The following is a 25,737-nucleotide window of genomic DNA, read 5'->3' as shown; positions in this document are numbered from 1 at the left end:
TGAAAAAGTACAACTGCTAATACAACTAAAACAGGGAAAAGCATGGAGCAATCATAAGTAAAATTCACATTGCATATTATAAAACGATGCATCATTTGCACCGCATCATGTTAAGAGCGCGAGTGCGTATTCGCAATAAACTTGGTTGCAACAACAGTTTTCTTCTTGGTCTTTGTTTTGCCTGAAACATATACAACAATGTCAGCAAATCATTTGTAGAGCCACTCTGCTGACATAGCACATGAAATTTGCGTCAGAGCTGCTTCAATTTCTATTCCCTCATGCATTAATTGTGATCCGCTACTTCTACTTGTGCTGAGTGATAATTTATGACGATACTACAATGTCTACTCGAGTGCGGGAGCTTCTGACGTTGTGATACAGAGTATGAAACCCGTCAATCAAATTATATTGTGGAAACACCTCAAGTACATACTTCAGTACTTTCCAGAACTTCTACTTTACCTAAAATAGTTTTGATAAGCCGTGTATATCGATACTTGAGTGCTTGAACCCGACTAGAAATACATTGCGTTACTCTTACTTGTACTAGACTACTGACGCTACAAATATTTCTAATTGAGTGCTGAACATGATTGCTTTCCTTATCTCTGTTTAATACCATACAACTACGACATTCCTCAAGTCTCCATATTTTGACCATGTCGACAATTGGAAGTAGTTTGATGTCTTGTAAATCGCTATTTATACTATTTAGCACGGTACTAACGATGAATACTTTGACCACCTTTATTTGGAACTTATCACCTACTACAACTAGGGCTTGCCACGAATCTGAATAGAGTAACGATAAGTCGAAACAGATGATCTTTTAGGGTACATAAATTGTATTCAACAAGAATTAGAATTCCGATTCTATGTACCACTGCGAGGCCTAAAAACATAGATTCGTCATATCTCAGAACACGGCACATGTAGGACGTAGCTACGCACGATCGTGTGAATGACAAATGTATTGTCTCAAAGTACAATAAAATAGGAATTATCTTAAATCTAAAAAACATTCTTCGATATGATGTAGAGCCGGTATTCATTTTCTTCGAATTCGCATACGAGATAGATATTTCAACTTTTCCTTGTTCATAATGTTGTCATATCATATAGAGCAGAGGCTTCAAATTCAAATGTGGTCGCAGGTCAATTTCCGGATTTTTGACGACGCAGCAAGATAGGGATATTCAATGCATAATTTCCATGTAGGCCTTATTTGACGGGAGCTTGCAGACAGGCATTCCACAAACATCTCGAGAATGTAATTTACTGTTGTATTATTCACGTTTGACACGAAAAAAATCACAGTTTTGAATAGTTCAATAAAATTATATTTGTGCTGGGTATAATTTGTTAAAATAATGAGTTATAGAGATGATGCAATAGGATGCATCATGAAATCATCAAACTCTGGGTTATACTATTTCAGTTGGTGGACCTTTGACGTGTCACAGTTGTATTTTAAAATCTACTGAAATTTGATCTGGTATCAGAGCATTTGAGCGGTGTAGCCTAATCCGGGTTTCGATATAGTCGTGATAAGTAGGCTGTTGCTACTGTCATTACCAAAGTCAAATTAATTCAGAATTAGATGTTGGCTTCGATTATTATTGGAACATATCAACAACTTTAGCCATAGTAATAGCATTGTTTCTTAGCCTTAGCGATCGCACACTTCATGCTACTCATAAGATTTCTAGCAGCCCAAAATTTATTTTCAACACAATTTCTGATGGTACCTATATTAAAATCAGATAGTCAATTCACATAAAATTGCGCATAGCACGAGAACCACAGCATATAGGTCTAATTCCACGATGCATATCGTACCACAAAAGGGTCTACGGGCCCTGTTCAAGAACCCCTGGGATAGAATAGAGCACAAAATCTTTTTTTAGAACTTTTTACTTCATTTTGAAGTGAATTTTACAAGCCTGGTAAATGGCTAATTGTACAGCAGTAGAAATTCAAGTCGTTGCAACTATTTAAACTCCGGTGCAAACAATATGTACTTTGACCACCGACTATGATTAAACGCTAAGAATGCCTACGCAACACCTCGATCAAATCTACTTTTTCAAACTTATTATTTGTATACTTTCCAGAAGTGCATTATCTACTTCCATTTCGAGTAGATCTAACGCAACTTTAAAGTTGTTACCTCTAGGAGTGTATAAATCCATAACATTACATCTACTTCAGTTCAAAAGATGATTACTTTCACAGCCTCTGGTTTCCATGAAGTGTATTCAATGTTTTATACCTTTTGACTTTTTCCTGAGGATGACGCAGCACCGATTTTACAGCAACGCTTGTTCCATGTGGCAGTAGTTCTTCCGAACGTTTTTGGTTCTAGTCATCAAGACATACTTTGTACAGTGTTCTTGACGTTGTTGAACACTATCAATTGAAGACATTGCCGATCTAAATAATCAAAGATATTATAATGTTTGTAGTGAAGCCATTTGTCAAGAAGCCAAGCCAGGAATCTAGAATATCCTGTAGAAAAAAAGACAATGAAGTTCAAGCTGGACCATTCGCACATTCTACTCACTACAATGACTAATCAGTAGGGTTGAGCACATTGGTATGGTTACTCAAATCTCGAACGAGTATCAATTCTTATGATTCGAGCCAAGTATGTGACTATTTTCAAGACAGCCTACTGAAATTACACGCTCTGTGCCACTATAACAATGCAGTTTATAATAAAATTATAGTTCCACCCAGCACGTTTTAGCAGCCCGATTGCGAACCACCGTCAATTGTATATTTCCGCATCATCGATGGCACTTTTTTCAGGGTAATAAATTGCTAATTAATGAAATATCATAAATCATCATATATAGTTCGTAACTTCAACTTACATAATTTAACATCTTGATCCATGAACAATGCACCACTGCGGCGCCTTCCTCTAAAGTTTAGAACTACATAACATTGCCTGTTCAATATCTAGTCTCCTGGTAGAAATGAAGTAACTTTGTATACACAAACACAGATATGTCCCATCCATATATAGTAAGAATCCATTGATAATAAGGTTGTGTTTTCTTATCGACGGCAAGATGACCATGAGCAATCAGCCTTCCTTAGGGCCCATCCATAGCCTACTTTTTTGATACTGCTGCAATGTAGGCAATGTTTCCGTGTATATATACTAATATCGAAAGTTATAATCAAGCAATAAAAGTATGCACGGAGGCCGTGCCAACATTGCGGTAACATTGCCAACAACCAGTCTGCACCAGGCCATGAACATGTTAAGTTTATAGAGTTTATAATTGGTTTAGTGTTTGAGTATCCTTTGATTAGAGCGAGGTTAAAGATGGGCTAACAAACTATTATAATGTTGTTCCTAAAATACCCTAAATATAAACCAATATTGCCAAAAATCCTTACATGTTCTTTGTTCACTGAAAGCCTTAATTATTTTATTAACGCTATTATAGATGGTTATGGTTATATACTGTTGTGGACACAAAAATACGAAAATGGATGTTAATGTGATGCTACAATCTTCATGCATCCACAAATTCAGCAATCTCACATTCCATAAAGGAACATTCCACATTTCTATTAGCCTACATAACATTTCAAAATTCAGTATATACCGATATGTTATAAAATACCGGTACATTACTTTATGCGGCATCTGGTTTGCTGATTGGGTCCTGCAGTCCTAGGAAATCCTTGTAAAACTTTTCACAGGATGCACATGAAATGGCAAGTTATTGCTTGTGAGACATTATGGAACAGGGCACAATAAATCAGACTTCTATGATCAATACATTATCATATAGTATCAAATGTAGCCTACCACAAGAATTATCGGCTTGCATGAGTTACTGACTAGCAGCGGGTCGATCAATTCCGTCTGTAGGTGATATTACAGCCGTGTCACTATAATCATATAATCGAATTCATTATATCGCATCAGCAGTTCATGATGATCGAGACTATTGCTGTTTATTAAATATAGCACTCAAATACCAAGCTCCCTGCCCTTCCGGTACTCATGATAGAGACATCTCACAGTCCACGCTGATAACGTTTCCAATTATGAACTAAACCCTTACTGTGATAATTCGTCCCTCCGCCATTGCTACATACGGTGATCAAATTGAATTACACGCGCGGCGCATGCGCGATGCTCGCCAAATAGAAGAAGGCAGGCTTTTGGTTTTATGGTTGGATGAATCTGAAGCAACAGGCGTGTTCGACTCCATTATCGAAATAGCCGAGAGGATTGCTTACTGCGTTGTTCCGTGATTGGAATAGTCATCACAATCCCATCATGACGAATATCAAGTTCTGATGTCGGAATATTTCACATGCATTACGAGTATTTGCCCCTGATGTAGGCATTTTCGACCCAGTAATGTCACAATAAAATAAGCTACTGTGTCTCTGTATCGCACATTATATCGAGCCTCTTTAGCACTGTGCGACCGCAATGATCGACAGCCGGGCTTGTGAAGTTCCACGCGATGAGAAAGTCACACCATATCAACATTCACGGCTTCACTCCACTAGATTTCACTTGTATCATGACTGTATTCAACACAACTTATTCAGCATTGACTGCAGAATAATGCACATTTGAGTTCATAGAAACGATTTCCCAGTAAGGACATCCAAATCAACTCCTGTGTTGGTGGCATCCAGGCATCACAGTATTATGATATCCACTGGAATGGTCATTGGTGACTGGCATAGGAGCACTCTTAGAGTTACTTCCTCTGGGGGTCTCTTGGAGTTACATAATTGGACGTCAATTTGTGACTTACTGAGCAAGTCCTCAGTCACAAAAAGTGGGACGTGGGACGACTGGGCACAATTGTGGACGTACCCGTAAGTCCGTGGGAGATCGGGTGTTTGCTGGGCTACCACAGACAAATTGAATTATTTGCCAGTAAAGAAATACCAATTTGAAATGGTGCGCGTCTTTTAGTTTGGTAAGTTTGGGTGATTTCAAGTTACCAGGACACACTCCCTCAGCTCTTCCGGTAAATCTGATCACGTGAGCAGAGAGGATAAATAAAATAAAATATAAAATATATCACATTTGACCGATTTAATCGTGAATTATTGAAAAATTTCGCGCTAGGCTCGTTTAGGGCGAAATAAGCTTACTCACTGAACAGTAAACAAATCTCGCTGATAATTCGCGGCCAAAACGAAAATTCTGATGGGGGGGGGGTCTTCGGGGCGAACCGCCCATAATTCGTCTGTCACCCTATACCAGTGGTTCTCAACCTTTTTGTCTTCGCGGACCCCTTTCGGACCGTCACGGACCTCGCGGACCCCCAATAAATTTTAGTTCAAATTTAGCTCAAATAACGTGCAATTGTCATCTGTCTCGTGCAAATGATCACTGTAGGCTTATTGATAAACAGCAACAAAATGACTTTTCATGAAAATAATATCATACATTTCACTGGGGATGGTGTGATCGTGAGGTTCACGTTCTCGTTCTGCGTGTGGATCTCTTAAATTTAGAGGTTCACGTTCGCAAACGAACCTTGGTGGGTTCTGCACTCCGAACCTTTTTCATATATTACGTTTTTTCACATCTTCATAACATCTTTGGTTAAAATTCCCTGCATTTCAGCTTCGGACCACTCTATGCATGGCGCTGGCAGCATAAAAAAATTAAACACTAAACGAGCATGCATCTCAAAAACTTTACTTGCTTTGTTACAAACGTTCGCTCAAAATAATTATTTTCCCGTTAGTGAATATTTAGTGACTCAGACTCAGACTGTGATCTTTACCCGCAATCACACAACATAGAGAACGCGAAATACACCACATGTATAAATAGTCAGCGAATGATCAGGGTTGCAACCGAGTCACAAAGCTCCGAGTCAGAAGTCCCCAATCTCAATATTATAGTTTTGAATCGAGTCAAGTCGAGTCATTTTCAATTCACCGCCGAGTCAAGTCCGAGTCCAAGTCATCGAGCAGAGGTTCGAGTCCGAGTCATGGTATTATGACTCGAGTCCGAGTCCAAGTCATTGTGTAGACTGCTCAGCTTCCAGTTAAAGTCGTGTTAAACCCACTTTTACAACTCTGTTTGGTGATATCGAATGGTCCGCATTCATATTATGCTAATTTTTCTGACTTTTAACAGTTTCTGGTCGCATTTTAAAATACCAGTACCAATAAACAAAATCCTAATAGGTTTGTTACTTTACTGTTCTTCGAAATTACAATGAAATGTCGGTCTTGGCCGTATGAGTCTCGAGTCATACGACTTGGTTCGAGTCATGCACAATGACTCTAGTCCAAGTCGAGTCAATACACAGATTGACTCGAGTCGAGTCGACTCGGGTCGAGTCGAGTCGAGTCCGTATTTTGAGAAAATGGCTCGAGTCAAGTCGAGTCATCAGAAAATCGTGACTCGAGTCTGACTCGAGTAGAGTCATGATTCGAGTCATTACAACCCTGCGAATGATGCTCATTACACCAATCAATGAAATTGATACATCGTCGTCTAACGTAAACAATCTACCAGGAGTATCGGATCCCTCTTGATTTGATATGTTTATTGTATCATAAAAACCAAATCCGTGCGATTGGGGTGTTGGCTACTGCATAACTTGATGATGTATAGTGATATCGGTAGCAAGTATAGAAACATTTTTACACTCTGCTCAATATCAATGTAGCAATAGTCAGACGCCGAATACATTGTCCGGCCTGGCCTAGACCGTTAAGGCGTAAACAGGCTCGATAGGGTGATAAACCGTACTTCCGGGGGGCGTCATAGATTCAAGTTCACGTTCACACAGAATCTTTTAAAAAGGTTCTCGTTTACACGAACCTTAACCTTTCAGGGTTCGCACCATCCATTTTTTCATGTAAAAAATTTGTTGACTTCTATTATTTCAAAGCGAATTCTGCAATTGCATTTCTTGAAATAAGTGGTCGTTTCTTGAAAATCCGCACCTTCGATTTGATATGAACAAGTGCCGAAGATACATTTCCACAAATATAGGTGGTGGTAAATGTAAAATTAAAGCGTAACGCTTCCGACGACACAGTTGGGTATGATCGCTACAAATGTGGCATCAAAATTGACAAACAAATTTATTTAATGAACATATAACGTCAAGCCTGGTCATTTTTATCTAGCAGCTTATCTTGAAGTTATTATGGAAAAATGGTTATGTGTATCACAGGAGAAAATTGATTTTTGTAATCATTATTAAGTCATGGTGATTGACTTAACTCATCCAACTTTTTTTCCACAACCGCCAACAAACATGTCTGGACAGCAAAATGTTGGTATCAGTATAGGCTATTGACAATTTAGCAATTTAAATGACTCTGCATAGTAGGATATTTCATCTCAGATGGTTATTCTGTTGATGTGAGCTCTGGAGTTTTACTAGTAATGAAGTGAAACTGCCTCGTGATTTTCCGAATAAAAAAACACAAATTAGGTTATCAACTATTTTGAGGCTTCACGGACCCCCTGAAAAAGCTTCGCGGACCCCCGGTTGAGAACCACTGCCCTATACCCTATGGGGACCTGAGACCAACGTTTTGGGCAGGCTGACGAAGTGCTGTTTCGGTCTTGGGTGGTAGTGGGCAATGGGCAAGGTAGCGCGACAAGGTACTTGGTTGGACTCCAAAACCCTTCTTCCAGGATATTATCGAAGAGAAGAATATAATTAGAGTTAGCGTGGATGGTTGAAAACGCGGCCTTCGGCACTAAAGACTATGAACTACTCTCGGAGGTAGCACGTTGCCCGGGGTAAGGCAATTATACTTCGAATCAGCAAGCCCATTACTGTAAAATCACATCCATGCCATCTTGAACATAATTCCCTAGGATCAGAACCCTCAAAATGTCACTCTTTAGCATCATATACTTTTAGGAAAACGGTGGCGTACTTTACATTTTGGGTTAATTTCAATTTTCGAAAGTTTATCGGTCTGCCAGATATTTTCTGAAATTTTACCGGTCCGCGAGGTGAAAAAGGTTGAGAACCACTGCCTTATAGTATGGCGGATCGCGCCATACCATGCTATTTTTCAAAACGTGCTGTTCGAGAAAACAGAGAATTAGCATCGCATTTCCTTATCAATACTATCATTTTCATCATATGATGTGGACGAATACCTGTTGCTTATGCTACCGAAAATTGGATACCTGCTGGTATGCATCAATATGAATCAAGCTCGTCACCTATCGCATAGCTCAATTTGCACCTTTTTACATTCAATGTGAACGAATTAGGATCGTTTTCACAACTACTTACTTACTTGAGTACTTTTAAAGTCAGTCAATTCTACTTCTACTTCAAGTAGTTTTAGGTTGCTTGTGGAAGAAGTACTTCTACTCGTACTTAAGTAGATTTTTTTCGTCGCTACTTCTACTTCTACTTGAGTAGCTTACTTGACTACTTTGACCACCTCTGGTCATTGCGGATCAAGCTCACAGCAGAGAGTCACTAATATTCACAAACGGAAAGCTGGATATTTCGAGCATACTTTTGTAACAAAGCAAGTAAAATTTTTGAGATTGTCAAAGTGCAGGCTCGCTTAGTGCTGATTTTTTATGCTACCAGCGCCATGCAAATGGAGTGGCCCGTAGTTGAAACGCAATAAATTTCTACCAAATATGGTATAATGAAGGGAAAACTGTAATATATGAAAATGATTCACAGTGCAGAACCTACCAAGGTTCGTTTGTGAACATGAACCTCTAAACTTCGGAGGTTCACACACAGACCGCGAACGAGAACCTCACGCTCGCACCATCCCTAGTGCGTACACAACAATAACGCACGGCTTACTGCAATCGGGTTATTACGTCATTCCTTCCCTTTGACCAAAGGCACATTTCACGGCACTATTTAGACTCGCTTGCCGACAGTGAAAATAGATAAAATTGGTATCAACCGACAGCTAGCGTGGTAGTGCTACGGAGAATATACATTTTATTCGACTAATGGCTTTGGAACCTACTAAAATCAGCCTCGAATTTAGCATTGTGATGCAGCAATGCCGTCTAGAATAACATTGCCGTAGCTCAGAAGTGGAGCAAACGTATTGCCCATTGCTCAACCGGCGAATGAGTACTCTCACTCTAGTCGCGCCGCTGCTCGCTTGCTCATGACCTTTAGATTGATAACAGTTTTATCAAATTTCTAGCTCGGCAAGTCAGTCTAAATAGTGCCGTAAATTGCCTTTGGTCAAGTGGAGGGAATGATATCACCCCAGTGGCAGTGAGCCGTGCGATATGGGTTTGTCCACACCACTATCGAACACTATGCTTTGAGCCTTTCAGATATTTCTGGCATGCATTTCTTCACTTGCATTTCACTGTACGCCTATTCAGGTGCATCAAACACGGCATTAAAATATACCACATGATTACTGATCACAATAAATAGATAGATTAACATTTCAGGTTTACGGGATGTACAACATACCGTGCAACGTTTATTTGCAGTGGTTGTCTACCTTTTTGACCTCGCAGACCGGCAAAACAAATCTTGCGGACTGATGAACCTTTCGAAACTAAAATATAACCTAAATTTAATTACGGCAACTTGAATGTATATTTAATATTGGAAATTCCATTTCATGATGCTTTCTGGTACTAGATATTTATATAAACGTGATGCTATTGAAATTTTTGCAAGGCGAAGTTCGCGAAGTCCTGTTAAAGACCACTCACTAACTTGATTGTGATTGTTCGTTGTCCTTTGCAATAACTGTGACTTTGCTGTTTGCTAAGCTCTATTATACTGACAAGAATAGCTTAATTGAAGTTGGTTAAAAGTCCTCGTTGCTTTCGCATATAGGCTAACTTGTCCGAAATGAGTTGTAGGCTACTTTTCGAAAGTTTCATATAGCCTACTTGTACCATTGTGACGAACGCCTAAAGTAGACTATGAGCTCTCGATTGCGACACCATGCAAAAATACATTCTATACTTCTGAATAGATTTAAAATTCAATGTTTACTCTTTTAATTACACTGGTCTACAAATTTCAGAAAAATGTTTGCACAAAAATTTTGAATGATTGATCTGGGCTAATTTAAGGTTGCTGAATCCGATTCTGTGCTCAGAACTTCTCTATACCCTCACATTTAATCGGTATGTATTTTTCTCATTTTCATAAATTAATCAAATCTCGGCTCTCGTTAGTGACATCACGGTAAGCATATAACAGCAACAGATCAAATATTGGTATTGACATCATCTATCATGAAACCTGCGTTGTTGTAGTACAGAATGAGTGAGTTTTCGGTGAATTTGAATCCCGTGATTCTCCATCTTCGTTCAGTCAGTAGCTCTTTTCGACCCGTAAAGTTACACTGGTCTAAAAATTTCAAAAAAAAAATTGCCCCCCAAATTTTAATGATTGATTCAGGGTAATATTAGGTTGCTGAATCCGATTCTGTGATCAGAATTTCTCTATCAAATCAGATTTTTTCGGTATGTATTTTTCTCATTTTCATAAATGAACCAAATTTCGGCATTCGTTAGTGACATTACGGTGAGCGTACAACAGCAACCGATCAAATATTGTTGTTGAAATAATCTATAATGATGAAACCTGGGTTGCTGTGGAACAGAATAACTGAGTTTTCGGAGAACTTGAATCCAGTGGTTCTCTATCTTCTCTCGATCAGGGCCTCTTTTCGACCCATAAATTTATATGTGGATGCAACTATTTTTAGCAGTTATCATCGTTATTTATTACTCTTCGCTTGAAGATTGCGATTAATAGCTCCTTACCTACTTTAGTTCCCTACGTTATCTATCTTAATAGATCAGTCCTGCAGACTTAATCGGTCAATGCATTTTATGACAGCACACAGCTCTTTCGTAAAACGTAAAAAAAACTGTCTCGGATCGGCGGCTGTAAACCACTAATTTAGAGTACGCATATTTTATTAGAACATTATATTTGTGATGTCGTAATTAGGCGGCTGATATTAAACCAGTTAAAAAATTATTCTAAATTTCCCTTATCGCTTTCAAACATTTCTGAGCAGCGACATCTGAGTCAGAAAGCGATTTCCTTCCTCGTTTGCATGGGCACGAAATATATTTGCAAGTAAATGGATTTTCAGCTGTTATTGAAATTAAGTTCAGACTAAGTGATTCCACAACTGATGTTGATACGCTTATATGAGAGTAGAAATCGGAGCATGGATTCCGCTTCTATTTACAAAACTATATAGCTGAGGATATTCATTAGCTGCGACAGCTAATGATTGAATGGAACTTTGTATTTGTATAAATATAGGCTGCGCATTTCTGAAATCTTACAGTCTTCCTCATCTTAAATATGATTATGATTACTCCACGAATTCAGTGTATGGCGTAAGTATACTGGGTTGGATAGGTATTGTGTAAACCAGTGCTCTTCAACCTTTCTCGACGTGGTACACCCTTTTAAGGTTTGCTCAAAACTCGTACACCCCTGTTCATTAGGGGTCTTCAAACATGACTATTTTTCTCAAATCGTACTGGCTACTTGATAAAATTGTTAGGTTACCTTACTTAAGCCTACACACCAAATTTGGTTCAATTCCAACTAGTAGCCGCCTTGCTACGGGAGAGGAAAGTTTCTATTTACTATACAAAAATAAATAATGAAAAATTTGAAATTTTTCTGTTCACCCCATGAAAGTATTAGGTTGTCTATAAAAACTATGTTCTTCAAATTTGGTTCAATTCCGACCAGTAGAAGAGGAGGTATTGCCGTCAAAAAAAAAATGGATTTGAATAAAATAGTATTTGGTCACAGAGTCTATTCGCAGCCAGTTAGGCAGCCCGCCACGCAAGTTTAGGCTTACAATATTTTGGAAATCTAAAAAGAGAACACTTTTTCAGAAATTTGAGACTTGCAAAACCGGAGAAGAATTCTAAAAAACCGGTGAATTTTTCCCACTTGGTGATCAATTGACTAAAAAAAAGGTCATCTTTCCGCTCAGAGCTCAAAATATCGTTTTTCTCTCCGCATTGCTAGGTGGATGACTAAAAAAAGGTCAACTTTTCACTCAGAGCTAAAATCACAGTTTTTCACTCCGAAATACCCGCCGGAGCGTCACTTCTGTGCTGATTTACGGCATATCAATTTGCTCTAAATCTGACCTAAATTTTCAAAAAAGAGGAGAAAATCTCAAAAAAAGAAGACAAAAGGGCGTCCTCCGAGGACACTTTCAAAAAAGTCAAAAAAGAGGACAAATCCTCTTAAAAGAGGACGTATGGTAACCCTACGCAAATTAGAATTTATTTCGTGTCAGAGCAAAAACAGCATGATATAACGAACGATAATCAACCTAAATGTAACAGTATTGGGGGGAGAGTAGGTAAAGCTACTGCTGCAGAAGCGGTAATTCAGATCAGCGATGATAGCAGGCGCACCAGCCTACTGCGCATCAGGCCTGCCACACGCCAGTACACCACACACAGTCGATAGTAGCACATGGGCTGCAAGAGATGTCAGTAACCTCAGATCGTATGCCGCTATACACAGTCTATTGTCGCTAATTTACATCACTTATAACAAAATACTAGATTGCAAATGTATGGCGAAAGATTGGACATATACAATCGGCATTTTAAAACTAAAGGGTTTCGATTTCAATATGGAAGCTGTTTCGACCCTGGCTAGCTACGTCGCTTCATTTATGTGCATTGCGGTATTTATTAGCGTCGGGTAGGAACCACGGATTCAAAAAGTCTGAGCTATCGCGGCGGTTTCCTCACAAATCAATAAAATACAAATGACTAGCTGAACACATGTTTGTTAACTGCCTACTTTACAACACCAAACGGAACCATTGGTCTATTGCCGACGACTAAATGAATAAAAGAAATATTTGCTTATGACATCACAATCAAGCGGTGTACAGTATTACACTTGAGATAACATTGTACCATATTGCTCGTTAACCTGTGCGTCAACCTGTCTGTACTGACCTATAAACCGGCATTTGTGATAGCTAGCCATCGGCTCATTGTTACTCGGATCTGGTACACCCCTGTACACCCAATCCGAGTGGTACACCCTTTGCGAATTCTGGTACACCCTAGGGTGTACGACCACCCCGGTTGAAGAGCACTGGTGTAAACGATATAAGGGTATACCATTATGAGAAAAGTTGACAAGCACTGATTTATTTTACCTGACTAGAAGTGACAATCGCTCCTATCCAGAGCTTTGGAGCAGCCGTAAATTTGCATTGCTCCAGCTCCGGTTCCGGAGCTTTCTTTTGTCATACATTAGCTCCGGCTCCAGTTCCGGAGCCGCATTATTACCACTGCTCCGGCTCCAGCTCCGGCTCCGGCTCTGAAAACTATCGAAGGTGTCTGTCTATATCAGGGGTGGGCAACCCGCGGCCTGAGGGCCATATGTGGCTCGCAAGAAGGTTTTGAGTAGTCTACGAGCTAATTTCCCATTATGTTATCGAAATTTTTTTATATTGAATCGAAATTGAATTGCTCAGATTGTGAACTTGCAAGGCCAACCAAAAATATGATTAGTCTGCCCGCGACACTTGGGATGTTGATGACTAAAATATCAGTTTCGGCGCATTGGCAGATCCAGGGTCCAGTCACAATTTTAGTAAATCGTCGTACATTACAATAAACTAAAATAGAAATAAAATTATTCTTCACGCTTCGCGTGTTTCATTGTCACACGATTTCTTTCTCTGTAGCCTACCCCCACCTGAAAATGAAAAAACACCTGATTTAGCCGATTGAGTTTAACTATATTCGTAATTACGAGAGAAAGTATTTTCGCGTTTGCGCTCGCAGAAAGATCGTCGGGGATGAAATGTAGGCACAAAATGATCGTGGTATATTAGCGGAAATCTTCGATATCGATATGTCCAGATCCCGAATATAGTCCTGTCCTTGCAATCTGTGTCCAGCGGTCGGTATACAGTCAACCAGCAACATACCCAAGTATTAATAATAATATTACCTTAGAAAATTTTACTCGCCTGGCGCGGCTAGTGGGCAGCGCACTCGTTCGTCAATTTCATGTGGCCCTTTAGCCGAAAAGGTGCCCCCCCCTAGGGTTCTTGTTTCATTCAATCATTTTGCCCTTGATTAAAATCGATTTAAATCAATTTAATACTTCAAATCATGATTTATTTGATTTTCTTGTTTTTTTTACTCATAATTAACAACAACACCGTGCCGTGCTATAAGTCGGCAGTTACGAAAAAAAAGAAGAATATCGGCCTGGTGTAAATGGCCATAGTAGTTGACAAACGCCATGAATACCCCAAATAAAAAACAAACAACAACACCAACAAAAGAAAATGGGATGAATGACAACCGTGTCAATCAAGCGGATGAAGGATAACGTTTAAACTTTAATAATGTGAGGCTGTGAATCATCATACAGATAGCTGACAACGTTTAACCTATGTGGTAGTGATAGCTGAAAATGTTTAACCTATATGCGTTAATGATTGGTCGCCAGAATTATTACTGATCTGTTCTTATTATTATTATTATTGATGAAAAGATGAGTGACGCTTTTCGCCTGTAAGGCCAGGTGCGTCACGGACTAGAATGAGCGATTTACCAAAATATGGTCAATAACCGATTTACAAGTAAGTACCACAAGATATAACAAATTCTGCAACATGGGATAACTACTGATCTGTTCTAGTAGCGAGGAAACATGTTGATCGATGGAGTGGTTTCTGCCAGCAAACTGGATCAGAGATGAGGGAATCTTTCGAATTCGATGGAGACTCCAGATTGCGCTTTGTTTGCAGTATCCCACCAGTAATTCAGAAATAGCATCAGCATGTCGCAAACAGCTAACTAGTATCCTCAGTAAAACGCTAACATATTGATTGACTTTAGCTCTTTACTCTTTTCCCGTCTGTTTGTCAAATAAATGGACTATACCGGTGCCGTTGGCGAGATGCCATCTCCGGATTATATAAAATGCACATGATTTTCCGATCATAGTGTCCTATATGGTGTCGACACAGGCAACTCTCACGCATCAGTGAAATTGTATCACGTCACCATTTTCATTTGGCTACAGGCAATTTGACGGTCATTTTTGACCGGCTTGCCGAGCATTAAATTTGGTAAAACGGGTATCAATAAAAAGCTGACTCTACACTGATTACGAAAATATAAATTTTATTCCGCTCTGGGCCCTGCAACTCTCACAATCAGCCACGAATTTTTTATTGTTATAGAGATTGGCATTGGGACGCAACAATCCTGTCCGGCGAAACGAGAGAGTAGCTCAAGAGAAAAAGAGCCAGACAGCATTGTTCAGCATTGTTGCGTCCCAATGCCAATCTCCATAACAATAAAAAGTTGGAGGCATACGCAATAACACTGTCCAATTTCGCGGCCTGATCAGAGAACTATCACGAAAGAACGAGTATTTGCTCATCCGATTCATAGCATCGATAAGATAGAATTTCTCGGCTCGTGCTCGTCATATCGACATGTGCAACGACATCCTATCTCCCATTTCGCGTAATACAGAGTGATCATTATTTTCGAACCGTATACAATTGGCCAACAAGGTTGTGCTGATGATGAAATTGCGGGTATGCCGAATACCCACAATATTCACAGGCATATTTCGCATACCGAGGTTTGGCACTCATGTATGAAAATTGAACGTTGAACATATGACCAATGTTCCCTCTAAGCTGCGCACGTGCGCAAATGCGCAGTGTTGAAGCGGCCTCTGCGCACAGAAAATCTAAGTTGCGCACAAAAAATCCGAAGTGACGTTTTTTTAAGTCGTTGCGCACTGTTGTCAAAGGGAACACGCACGCACGTAAACTCGTGAAAAATTAGAGGGAACATTGCCAGGTTAAGATGGCGTTATCGCTGAAGTCTTACACCGAGGTACAAGTGCGGCCCGCAAAGGTAAATATTGCGCTCCGTGAAGAAATGAGACTTTGCAATCACGAGCGCCTAACGAAAAATCTTTTCTTTTAGTATGGTCTCGTACGCGTGAGCGATACTGATATAATTTCAATAGCGCATTATTTTCTGGGAATGGCGAAATAACATGGTTTAAGTTATAAATAACAATGGGCTACCTCGAAGATAATCTGCGAGAAACTAGCGCATAGTCTTCTCCGTGTGTCATGAACATTGCGTAAGATTTCCTCAGGACCGCAACTGTCGCGCCCCAAACCCTCAATTAGAGGGCCGAGATCGAAGGGAGCCCAACATTATTTCGTGAATTAACATAAATCATGGTGTATTTTTTAGGAAATTTTCAAAATATTTTTCGCGCCGCGCGCGAATTAATTTTGTCACATATCTTAATCATTGGGTCGGACCCTTCCCACAACAAAAAAATACGCGTTATTAAGTTATAGGCTATGTGACATGCAACTCCGAGAAGTGCGCCAAAACGATCAGCAGCGAGAAAACCTTGGCCAAAAAGGACTGTCCTATATGCTGACCGAAAACTTCGATTCATACATATAAGTTTAATTGTCTATACAGGCGCGTAAATGGCTGGCGCTGAATGTTCATGTGCTGGCGATCTGAGTCCATCAACTAGACAAATGCCATGCCGAGAGAACATTATTTGCCAGTAGAGAAATACCAATTTTAAATCGTGTTCGTGTTTTAGTTTAGTACAGTGGTTCCCAACCCTTGGGGGGGGGGGATTTTTAAATTGTTAGGCAGGAATCTGGCTAAATTTTTAAGGGAAATCTGGCTTTGCATTGTATCGGAAGATAAAGTGGGTTCACAAGGTTTGTACAGTGGTTCCCAACCCTTGGGGGGGGGGGGGGGATTTTGAAATTGTTAGGCAGGAATCTGGCTAAATTTTTTTAGGGACAATCTGGCTTTGCATTGTATCGGAAGATAACTGCTGGGTTCACAAGGTTTTTAGATTTTTATGGTATAGAACTGTTAAGTAAAAATTATAGTTCTTTCCAGTTGTATGTTTCTTTGGTGGATTTCAAGCTAGGTGTATGTTTAAATTCCTTCCGTAGATATTACACCCCCCCCCCCCCCCCGATAAAGTGAGGCTCACGAGACGCTTGCTTTGGGTCTGCGACGGCCTCTCGACCAAATTGCTACTAAGCAGGAAAACGTCAAGCCGAGTTCAGCACAAAGCCGCTAGGAAAATTCTTTAACTTTTCAAACCAACATATGAGCTAACGTGAAAAACATAACGTACCAAATTCATCGATTCAACTCAAGTCCATAGCAAGCGGACTTGGTGATTTATTTTTCGTGTGCGGCTACCCGACCGGTCAAAAACAGTTCAAATTTGACTGTATACTTTACCAAAGTTAAGTGCAGTCCGCGTTCGCCATAGTTCGGCCATATCTGAATTTGTTGGCCATTAATTGCTCAGTCAACAAATGTTTGCGCATTAAAAAGCACATTTTTAGTCACAGGTAACTTTTTCATTGGGGAGAATTTTAGCTCAAATATCGGCCAAGGGAGGCTCGAGACGAAAAAGGTTGGGAAACACTGCTTTAGTACGTTTGAGCTATTTCGATGTCTTTTGACATAGCCGATAGGAGGTCACGAAATAGCATCATGTAACGAAGTCATTTTACCAACGGGTGCGCCCGAAAATGTTTAGGCTAATTAATATTTAGAGAACCTACCTTTTTTAACACACCTCACTCGATCAGCTTTACCGGTAAATCTGATTATGTAAGCAGAGAGAGGATAAAAATGGATAGCAATAGATATATGCAATTCCCGATCATATTGACCGATTCAATCATGAATGATATAAAATTTTCGCGCTTCGCGCGTTCAGGCGACACAACCACCCCAACGTCCCCCGATGTAGATGATAAGTATCTGCAAAAAGCGCAGATGCCGATAGGGGGGTCAGGGGGGCTTCGCCCCCCAGAAGTTCGGTTTATCACCTTATGTGGGGGGCTGGTTGCGCACTATTGTCCAAGGGCCTGCGCATTGACTTAACGTGTTTGCGCAGAGTCGTGAAAAATTAGAGGGAACATTGCATATGACTGCTCTGCTGTTAAATTCCCTGGAACATGGTTAGTCGGAAAAGGTAGAGTCAAAGAGGAAAAGATTCTCAATTTCGCGAAGGCCTGATATTGAATCATGTGAACTCAGCAGATATGGTTGTGGCATATATAATAGCATCTTATGAAATACGTCGGAGCCGGAGCTACCCCTCAAATAACTGGCTCCAGCTCCGGCTCCGGCTGAATTTTATGTAGAGCTCCGGCTCCGGCAAAAATGCACGGCTGCGGGGCTCCGGCTCTAAAGCCCTGCTCCTATCCCTACGCATAGAAGCAACATAATAACATGGTGAAGATGGATAAATTGAAATAGTCGGGTACTGATCGTTCGCCTACCTGAAATGAAATAGAAAGGCTTAGTGGTAAATCTGTAGGATCATTCGAATCAACGACTCATGTGTATCGAAAGGTTTCATTTGAGCAGGACTGGAATTCTGACTAAAATCTTAGTCTCGGAATGGGAACACCGTCGAAATATCGTCACCATCTGTTGTGCATGATCCTGAATCAACGGTTGGTTGACTATGACAAAAAGCTGACTACTAGGCATTTGTCGCACCAGTGTGGATTGTTGGTTGGGATATTCTGGAAGCTAGCTGGTATTCCGGCAGAAGCATTGGATACGAAATATTTCCAAATTGTTGCGGGGGACTAGTGACACCTTGATCGTCCGCGTCGGATTGATAGGAATACATTTTCAAAGATACTAGGACCTACTACTAGGACTAGGTTGGGAGAGAGAGACTAGGATACGAGGACGGTACCTATATGAACGTTACACTGAACATGTAGCCAACAAGTCTCTTTCCAGATTGTAAGTTCAGGTCAAGCATAACGATGGGATAAAAGACGATGAAATCAGTCTGCCACGCCAACCACCGAACGGTTTCTATATCACCTCTGCTCAAGACTCTGCACTGTAAAAAATAAAAACCTCGATTCACCTCGACCTCGATTTGGAAGCACGGTAGCCAGACATTTCGTGGTAATTTAACATTACCATTAGTCAATGTAAATTGAACTTACACTCGTCCGGTAATCTCACTTTACACGCCAGACTGTAATGTTACTGTTTGTTTGTTTTATTACATCATTGGCGCTTATCGCACATATGGTTATTTGCGCCCAGCACATGAATTGCATCAACACAATGTCTTTAGCGTTCTTGCTTCGTCTTTCTGGTCATTAGCTGCCATCTTTCCAGAGTTCGGCTCTCTCTTCTTCTGGGCTTTTCGAGGCGCTGTATATACAGCGAGATCGGCGATGAGGAGCCCAGATAAACCTCCGACACATAGAAACATGGCAGAGCCGTGACTCGAACCACCAACCATTGGTGTCGTGACAGCAGTGTTTAACCAACTGCGCCACTCGCTTCCCCGAGTCACCTCCGGTATATCCAATCTACATTTTACCTGTATATTTGCCACTGAGACTGTAATTTTACCGCCTACCTCCTACATACATGCTGTCTATGTAAATCAGGATTACAAACCAGCTTGTAAATTCAAGTACATCCCATACCTATCGCAAAGCAACCCGATTCTAAAATATCTCAAAAGCTTCTTCACAGCCCCAAAACGACATTGGAACAAACTGCATATTCATTCATGATTCACGATAAGAAGATTATCGATGGAAAAGTATTGCTGTTGGAGGTCTAATTCTTCTTTAGGAGACATGCAGTAACACGAGTGGTCTCCCACCCCACCATCGGCCAAACTTCCAATTGTTTCTTTTTCTCGTCCTCATTCCTTCTGTGTAGCTGGTATCTTGCAGTTCCACTAAAAAGAATTCATGTGTAAGTCGCTATATTAAGCAAAGTTCCCAACCTAGACATGACATTATAAATACTACTAAGACAAAGAGGGTAACAAAAATATAACAATTTTTGAAGTACCTACTGATACATTGTGTGGAGACGGCTCCGCCTTTTACATGATATAGCAGAGATTCGTGACTTTACTTCATCAAATGCCACGGGCAAGTTATAAATGATATTGCATCTTCGTGTGGGCCAATTATTATTAGTCATGCACTTTATTGCATGCTGTTATTTCTTGACCCCCGATCAGGATTGTCCAGCATATCGGTAGTGGAAATATATTGAAATGTCCCAAATGTACCATAAAAAATTCTTTCGTGAGGAGCACACGATTCTGATTCCTGGTCAGATTTAGAAGGGCGCTACTATAATAGAATCGAAAAATTAAGTTATGTTGAATTGCGTGGAGCACGAAGAAAATTTCAAGAACAATCAAAATCTCTAAAAAAATTAGGAGTGAATTAGTAATTTCAATTTGCATGTCGACGGATGCTAACACATACTAATTGAATTAGGTGTTGGCGGCCGCACAAATTCCCATCTACGGCAGCAGGTTTCCCATCCCTGATCTTATGTCTTACGCCAAGTCTGAATCCGTATTCCAGTCTTCAACATTTTTGACAAATTTCCCCAAACTTGTTTGAAAGAAGCAAAAACACATTGGACAGGACATCAATTTGTTTCAAGGTAGGTTGCACTGAGACTAACCCTAATGCCGGTAGTGACTACAGAGAACAAGGCGTCGTTCTGTTCTGCCATGCCCAATTTGATCAGTTTTGGAATTGAATTGAATTGAATTGTGTTGATATAGGGTAGCTTAATTGAGGGCGAAACCGAGCAACCTATATCGCATCTAAGTCTGTCTTACGCAGTGCAGTTCGCCAGCTATTTACAACAGCTACCCACCGCAACGAGCTTTAGGCTACTGCCAAAGCTATGAAGTAACAAATGACTTACACGTAGGAATTCCTCTAAATCTTCAAAGAATATCACAAATTTTCTTAAATGAAGTTGAGCGCGACTGCTGGAGTTTGAATTTGGCAGCTTCTTGAATACGAAATAAGTTTCATCTTCAACAATCGTCTTCTGAAAATGATTGTGAAACACATGTTTAGTCAGAATTCATACAGACTTTGTCAATTTCTCGCGTTCCCCAGGTTGAGAACCACTGATCTTATGTATTGAAGCAAAAGGTTCCTCATTAGAGGTGGCATGTGTGCCAAACAAATCCAGCAGTGGATGGAAACATCTCTATGCTATGGCGCAAAAATGACATAAACATGCCAACAGTTTCAACTGCTCCGCGATAGACTATGTGGTGTCACAGGTCAGTATATAGGTCGACTAACATCCCAAAACAGAACAGAGAATGCGGCGAATGAAATATTTCAATCATGAAATTATAGTCATCTCGGTGGTGTGCACAGTCGTAGATATTCACGGTAACGAATACTATGTAGTACTGTACCTTTTGCGATGCGTATCCAAATCAGCATTCCTAGGAATCTTCAACGATCGTGTCCACTTTCTTCTAGCACAACAAGCTTCGCTCCACCCTTTGCTCAAATCTCAATAATGGCGAGACGACGATACGCCACTCTAACCATTTCAAAATAAGTGGTATTCATCCGCTGACATACCACCAATAATATTTACTGGCCACTTCGTTATAATGTTTGATTTAGGTATTTTTTTTACAGAAACATTTATCATCACATCTTGTCTCTTTCTTTCCCATCTATTTGCGTATAAATTGATATCTATTCCATGTGTTGTCACTACTTACCGTACTTACTTAACCAGACGCTGCTTGTGATGTCACAGTGGTGCGTTGGTTGTTCACTACGAATCTTGGAAAAATCAGTAACGCGTAACGGTAACCTCATGTAAGCCATTACAGGTCGCCTTGTTCGCCATTAACAACTGGTCAACTTAGCATGCGGTGCTGATATTTCTAATTTCCCGAACAATATTATGCATCCTAAACTGATATTTTACCTCATCAGTCCTATTCATCATCATCATCATTGGTTTATTAGCAATTTTATCAGTTCAATACACCACAAAAATGCGATACAATGAAAAGACAGGAAGATGTCGAAGCGACAAGGAGTAGTCTATGGAATCTGACACCCACCTTGGCCTAGGCGATGTAAAGAGGAGGCATGCACACTGAATGAAGGTAAAGAAGACAACGAATGTAACCAGCGAGACCGGCCGTATAGCCACAGCCTTATAATATAATATAGTGGCCATCTACGATTGTCAGTTGTTTCTTTTACCCTACTATGTACTATACTGAAATTGGCACTAGGGCCAACAATTTCCGAATGACAGACCCCAGTCTCGCGAACGAGGTTGAATCAGGTCAAATCACCACGAAAATGATATCAGTAACATTCAGTTCCACGTATACATCGGCTGCAGAGATTTTCAAGCTAATCCATTTTGCCAATAGCCTGGTAAACTTCAGTAACGAGTAACTGTCAGTAATTTTGCGAAGAAATTCTGGTAACTTGACTTTAGAGCTACATTGAGGTAATTATTACATATCAAAATGTAAAATTACAAGCTGCGCAAAGTTGTTGGCAGCTACCGGTAATTCGTTGCAAAATTTACAGAGATTTCCCAGTAAATCTACCAGATTTTTTAGAGTGTGGAGTAATCCACAATAGAGTTGGAGCTTTGTCATAATTCTCCAAGTTGCTAACTATACTATCCCCTCGAAAACCCCGATCTACGTAGTCTGATGATTCAATTAGTATTGACTATCTATATAGTGCTGCCTATAATGTCGTTTACATCCCATTTTACGAGTATTGACTACAATGCCATGATGATACAGAAGTCGATATTTGGTATTCGGTATAAACATATAGTTGTTTTGGTACCCGTTGACTACAGGTATGATGCAGAAATCGATATTTGGTATTCGGTATCAACATATAGTTGTTTCGTTACCTGTCTGAAGCGCGTCATTCGCGGATTCCAGTTACCAAATTTCATCCTCGCTGAAGCGTGACAAATGCATAATGGTCATGATAAAAACAAATCGGCGAGGAGCTCGGAAAGAATGAGATAAGCACTAAACAGGAACGCTCTTCATCAACAAATATGTTATCATTCGCTGCTTTGCTATGTGCTGCGCAGAGGACCTTCACATTGGATATTCAACGATTTTAATCGTCACTGTTCTGCATACTCCAGCCAAACAATATTAATTGTACGGAACAACTGACTGACATCGAGGCCATACTAATATTTTTTTGATTACAAACAGTTCGTCCTCGTCGCTGTGATTGATTCTTCAGATTTAGAAGATTTACAAGATAAATCCGCTTGTCATCCAATAGATTGTTGCAAATCCATTTATCAAAAACATCACTAGATCAAGCTCGACACAAATTTCTGCCCCCATATTCACGGATCCGAAAAATAAGACGTACAAACTGGAAGTTGATTCACCTAACTCTGATCGCTGGTCATTTTTCGGAGTTGGTGTTCAATTCACAAACGCATGTGACCGAGATGATTGCCATGGACAATTCTAATCAAGTTCATTTTTTCGTATTGTCTTCATTTTGGCCTATGAGGTTTTTATTGCTTCGTTGAGATCACCAGTAACGTATTAAATTGAACAAATAAATGAATGAAACGGCCGCAGTTAGTCTTCTTCATCGTAAAAATGGATAGTTCCAGGACGGATACCGGTAAATTGTATTTGTTATTATCGGAAATTGATTGTAAAGTAGGAATTGTGCATATATGGAATGTGTGAAAGTGGAGTTAACGTTTACGTTCTGTGTGTGAACCTCAGAAAACTTAACGTCCGCGTTCGCAAACGAACCTTGGTAGGCTCTGCACTATGAACCGTTCTCATTTATTAAAATTTTTCATGTCATTAAAGGTTAGTGAATATTTAGTGACTCGCTGCTGTGAGCCAGGGATGCCACTCGGATATTTCGAAAAAACCCAGAGGTGACCGCTAAATAAATCCAGAAAAACCCAAATCCTATATTTCACTCAAATTTCTATGCGACAGCTTTGAAAGTGGAAACTGACAGTCAATAATTACAGTCATATAGTCATGGAAGTAAATTTCAGCGCTTGATATTGAAAATACCCACACTTCATGAAATGAATTTTGCTAGGTAAACACTGCAAATTCCACAAAAATGACTTTTCCTCTCGACGAATTGCTATGGAAAATTAGGTACGCACCAATACGCAAAGCAATGCCATTCCTCATCTCTGAGGGTGATTTTTGGGCATGTTAAGAGACCTGGCCAAATTGAAAGTCTTCGATTGATTAATCTTGGGACAATCACTCTTCTGGAATTATGTGACCAGTAAGTTTAGTCGAAAAATTAACTGCCATTTATGAGTTTTAGTATATAATCGAATTTGCTGATAATCACCTGAGCATTGAAGTCCTAAATCGTTTTGAATTGTAAGACAGCAGTTCCAATCAGTTGCCCTATGAACTAGCTTTCTGCGTCCGGGCAGTCAGTATTCAATGAAGCTCCATCACATAGCAAGGCCTCCCATTTTAATAGGGAAACAGTCTCTTAAGACTCTACCGTTACAATAACAACGAAATCCAGCGACAATGGCGAAATGAAGTACGTGGATTTTACGACATTATGATCTTACTAATCTAATATTTAATTTTCGTGCGTAAAATTGACCTGACGAACAGCATATTGAAAAAACCCAGATTTCAAGGACAAAAACCCAGAAACCCAGGTGATGCTCGGAAACCCAGATCTGGGTGGAAAAACCCAGGAGTGGCATGTCTGCTGTGAGCTTTGCCCGCAATAAAAATCATTTTTTGAATGAATGACATCAACGGAATTGATTTTAAGAATGCACAGTTGTCAAATGTAGAAAGTATAGCAGGCGTATCTCTATATAACGCTATAAGTGCTGGATAAACTTGCCACTGGCAAACACGAATTTGGGAGCTTTTATATAATAATTCAAAGTGGACTAAAACTTCCGATTGTAGCGCTTTCAAGATCCTGCAAATAACACAATGCTAAACACAGCACATGTGCCGATTTCAACATCATTATTGATAAGTCACACTCCGCAAATTGTTGAAGAAAGCTGCGTATAAAGTCAAGTGCACTCATATTTTCCAATTTTGAGTCAATTTCAAGTCGTCCAATATAACGCTGGTGTACGACATACGCAGATATAATATGCGGCCGATGCAGCTCAATCTCAAATATGTGCACGGGATCTCCTTCTAGCCCGATAACAGTATAAATTAAGCTTAAAGCAATAATGGAACTGAGTTAGAGTTGCCATACGTCCGGAACTTCCCGGACATGTCCAGAACTTCACCGAAAAAAACTGCGTCCGGTAGGAAATTTTAAAATATGCCCAAATGTCCGGGATTTGAAGGCTTGAAGTTTTTGGTAATTATTATTAATTACTAGAATTCATTGATAACATTTAACAACCAGATTCATATAGTAAGTGACCAAGAATTTACATCGATTACCCTATGGTGGGCCCAAGATCGGTGCTTGTTTTGGGCGGAAGGTTGCTGAAAAAATGTTGTTTTGGACCTGGTTAAATCACACAACCAGATAGCCGCACCGACCTATAGCAGGGCACAATCCCGACTAGCCAGACACCGGCCGCCAGACGATTTCAGACGACCCGCGCAGAAATCTATTGCAGACCCAAGCAAGTAGCAATCACCAGAGCTAACATTACAGATGGCCCATTCCTGTATGCCAGTGCTCGGGAACCTATGGCCCGCGAGCCATATATGGCTCTTTTGGGTATAAGATATGGCTCTTTAACAACTTTTTAATTTTGTGATAAATTTATCAATATTGCAGCAACTTGTTAGTGAATTTTGATTTCGTCCAGAATAA

General features: G+C 40.0%; 1 protein-coding gene and 1 long non-coding RNA gene across 3 annotated transcripts in view; both read right to left on the bottom strand.

Moving 5' to 3' along the window:
* Nucleotides 1-25,737, bottom strand: part of LOC145453248 (uncharacterized) — a 58,857-nt gene that overhangs the window by 9,358 nt on the left and 23,762 nt on the right. The window lies entirely within an intron of this gene.
* LOC145454395 (uncharacterized) lies at nucleotides 115-3,402 on the bottom strand. Of its 2 annotated transcripts, XR_013920115.1 has the most exons (3): nucleotides 2,880-3,402; nucleotides 2,276-2,436; nucleotides 115-181 (listed from the first exon to the last, which is right to left on the bottom strand). It is a non-coding gene; the product is annotated as an uncharacterized LOC145454395 (long non-coding RNA). The 2 variants fall into 2 exon arrangements; XR_013920114.1 differs by having other exon boundaries at nucleotides 2,276-2,924.

Source organism: Botryllus schlosseri, chromosome 13, assembly GCF_051294905.1.
Source record: "Botryllus schlosseri isolate E-star chromosome 13, Bs_hap1, whole genome shotgun sequence".
Classification (NCBI taxonomy): domain Eukaryota; kingdom Metazoa; phylum Chordata; class Ascidiacea; order Stolidobranchia; family Styelidae; genus Botryllus; species Botryllus schlosseri.
Note: the sequence above shows the minus strand (reverse complement) of the source record. Positions and strands in the feature narration are given on the sequence as shown.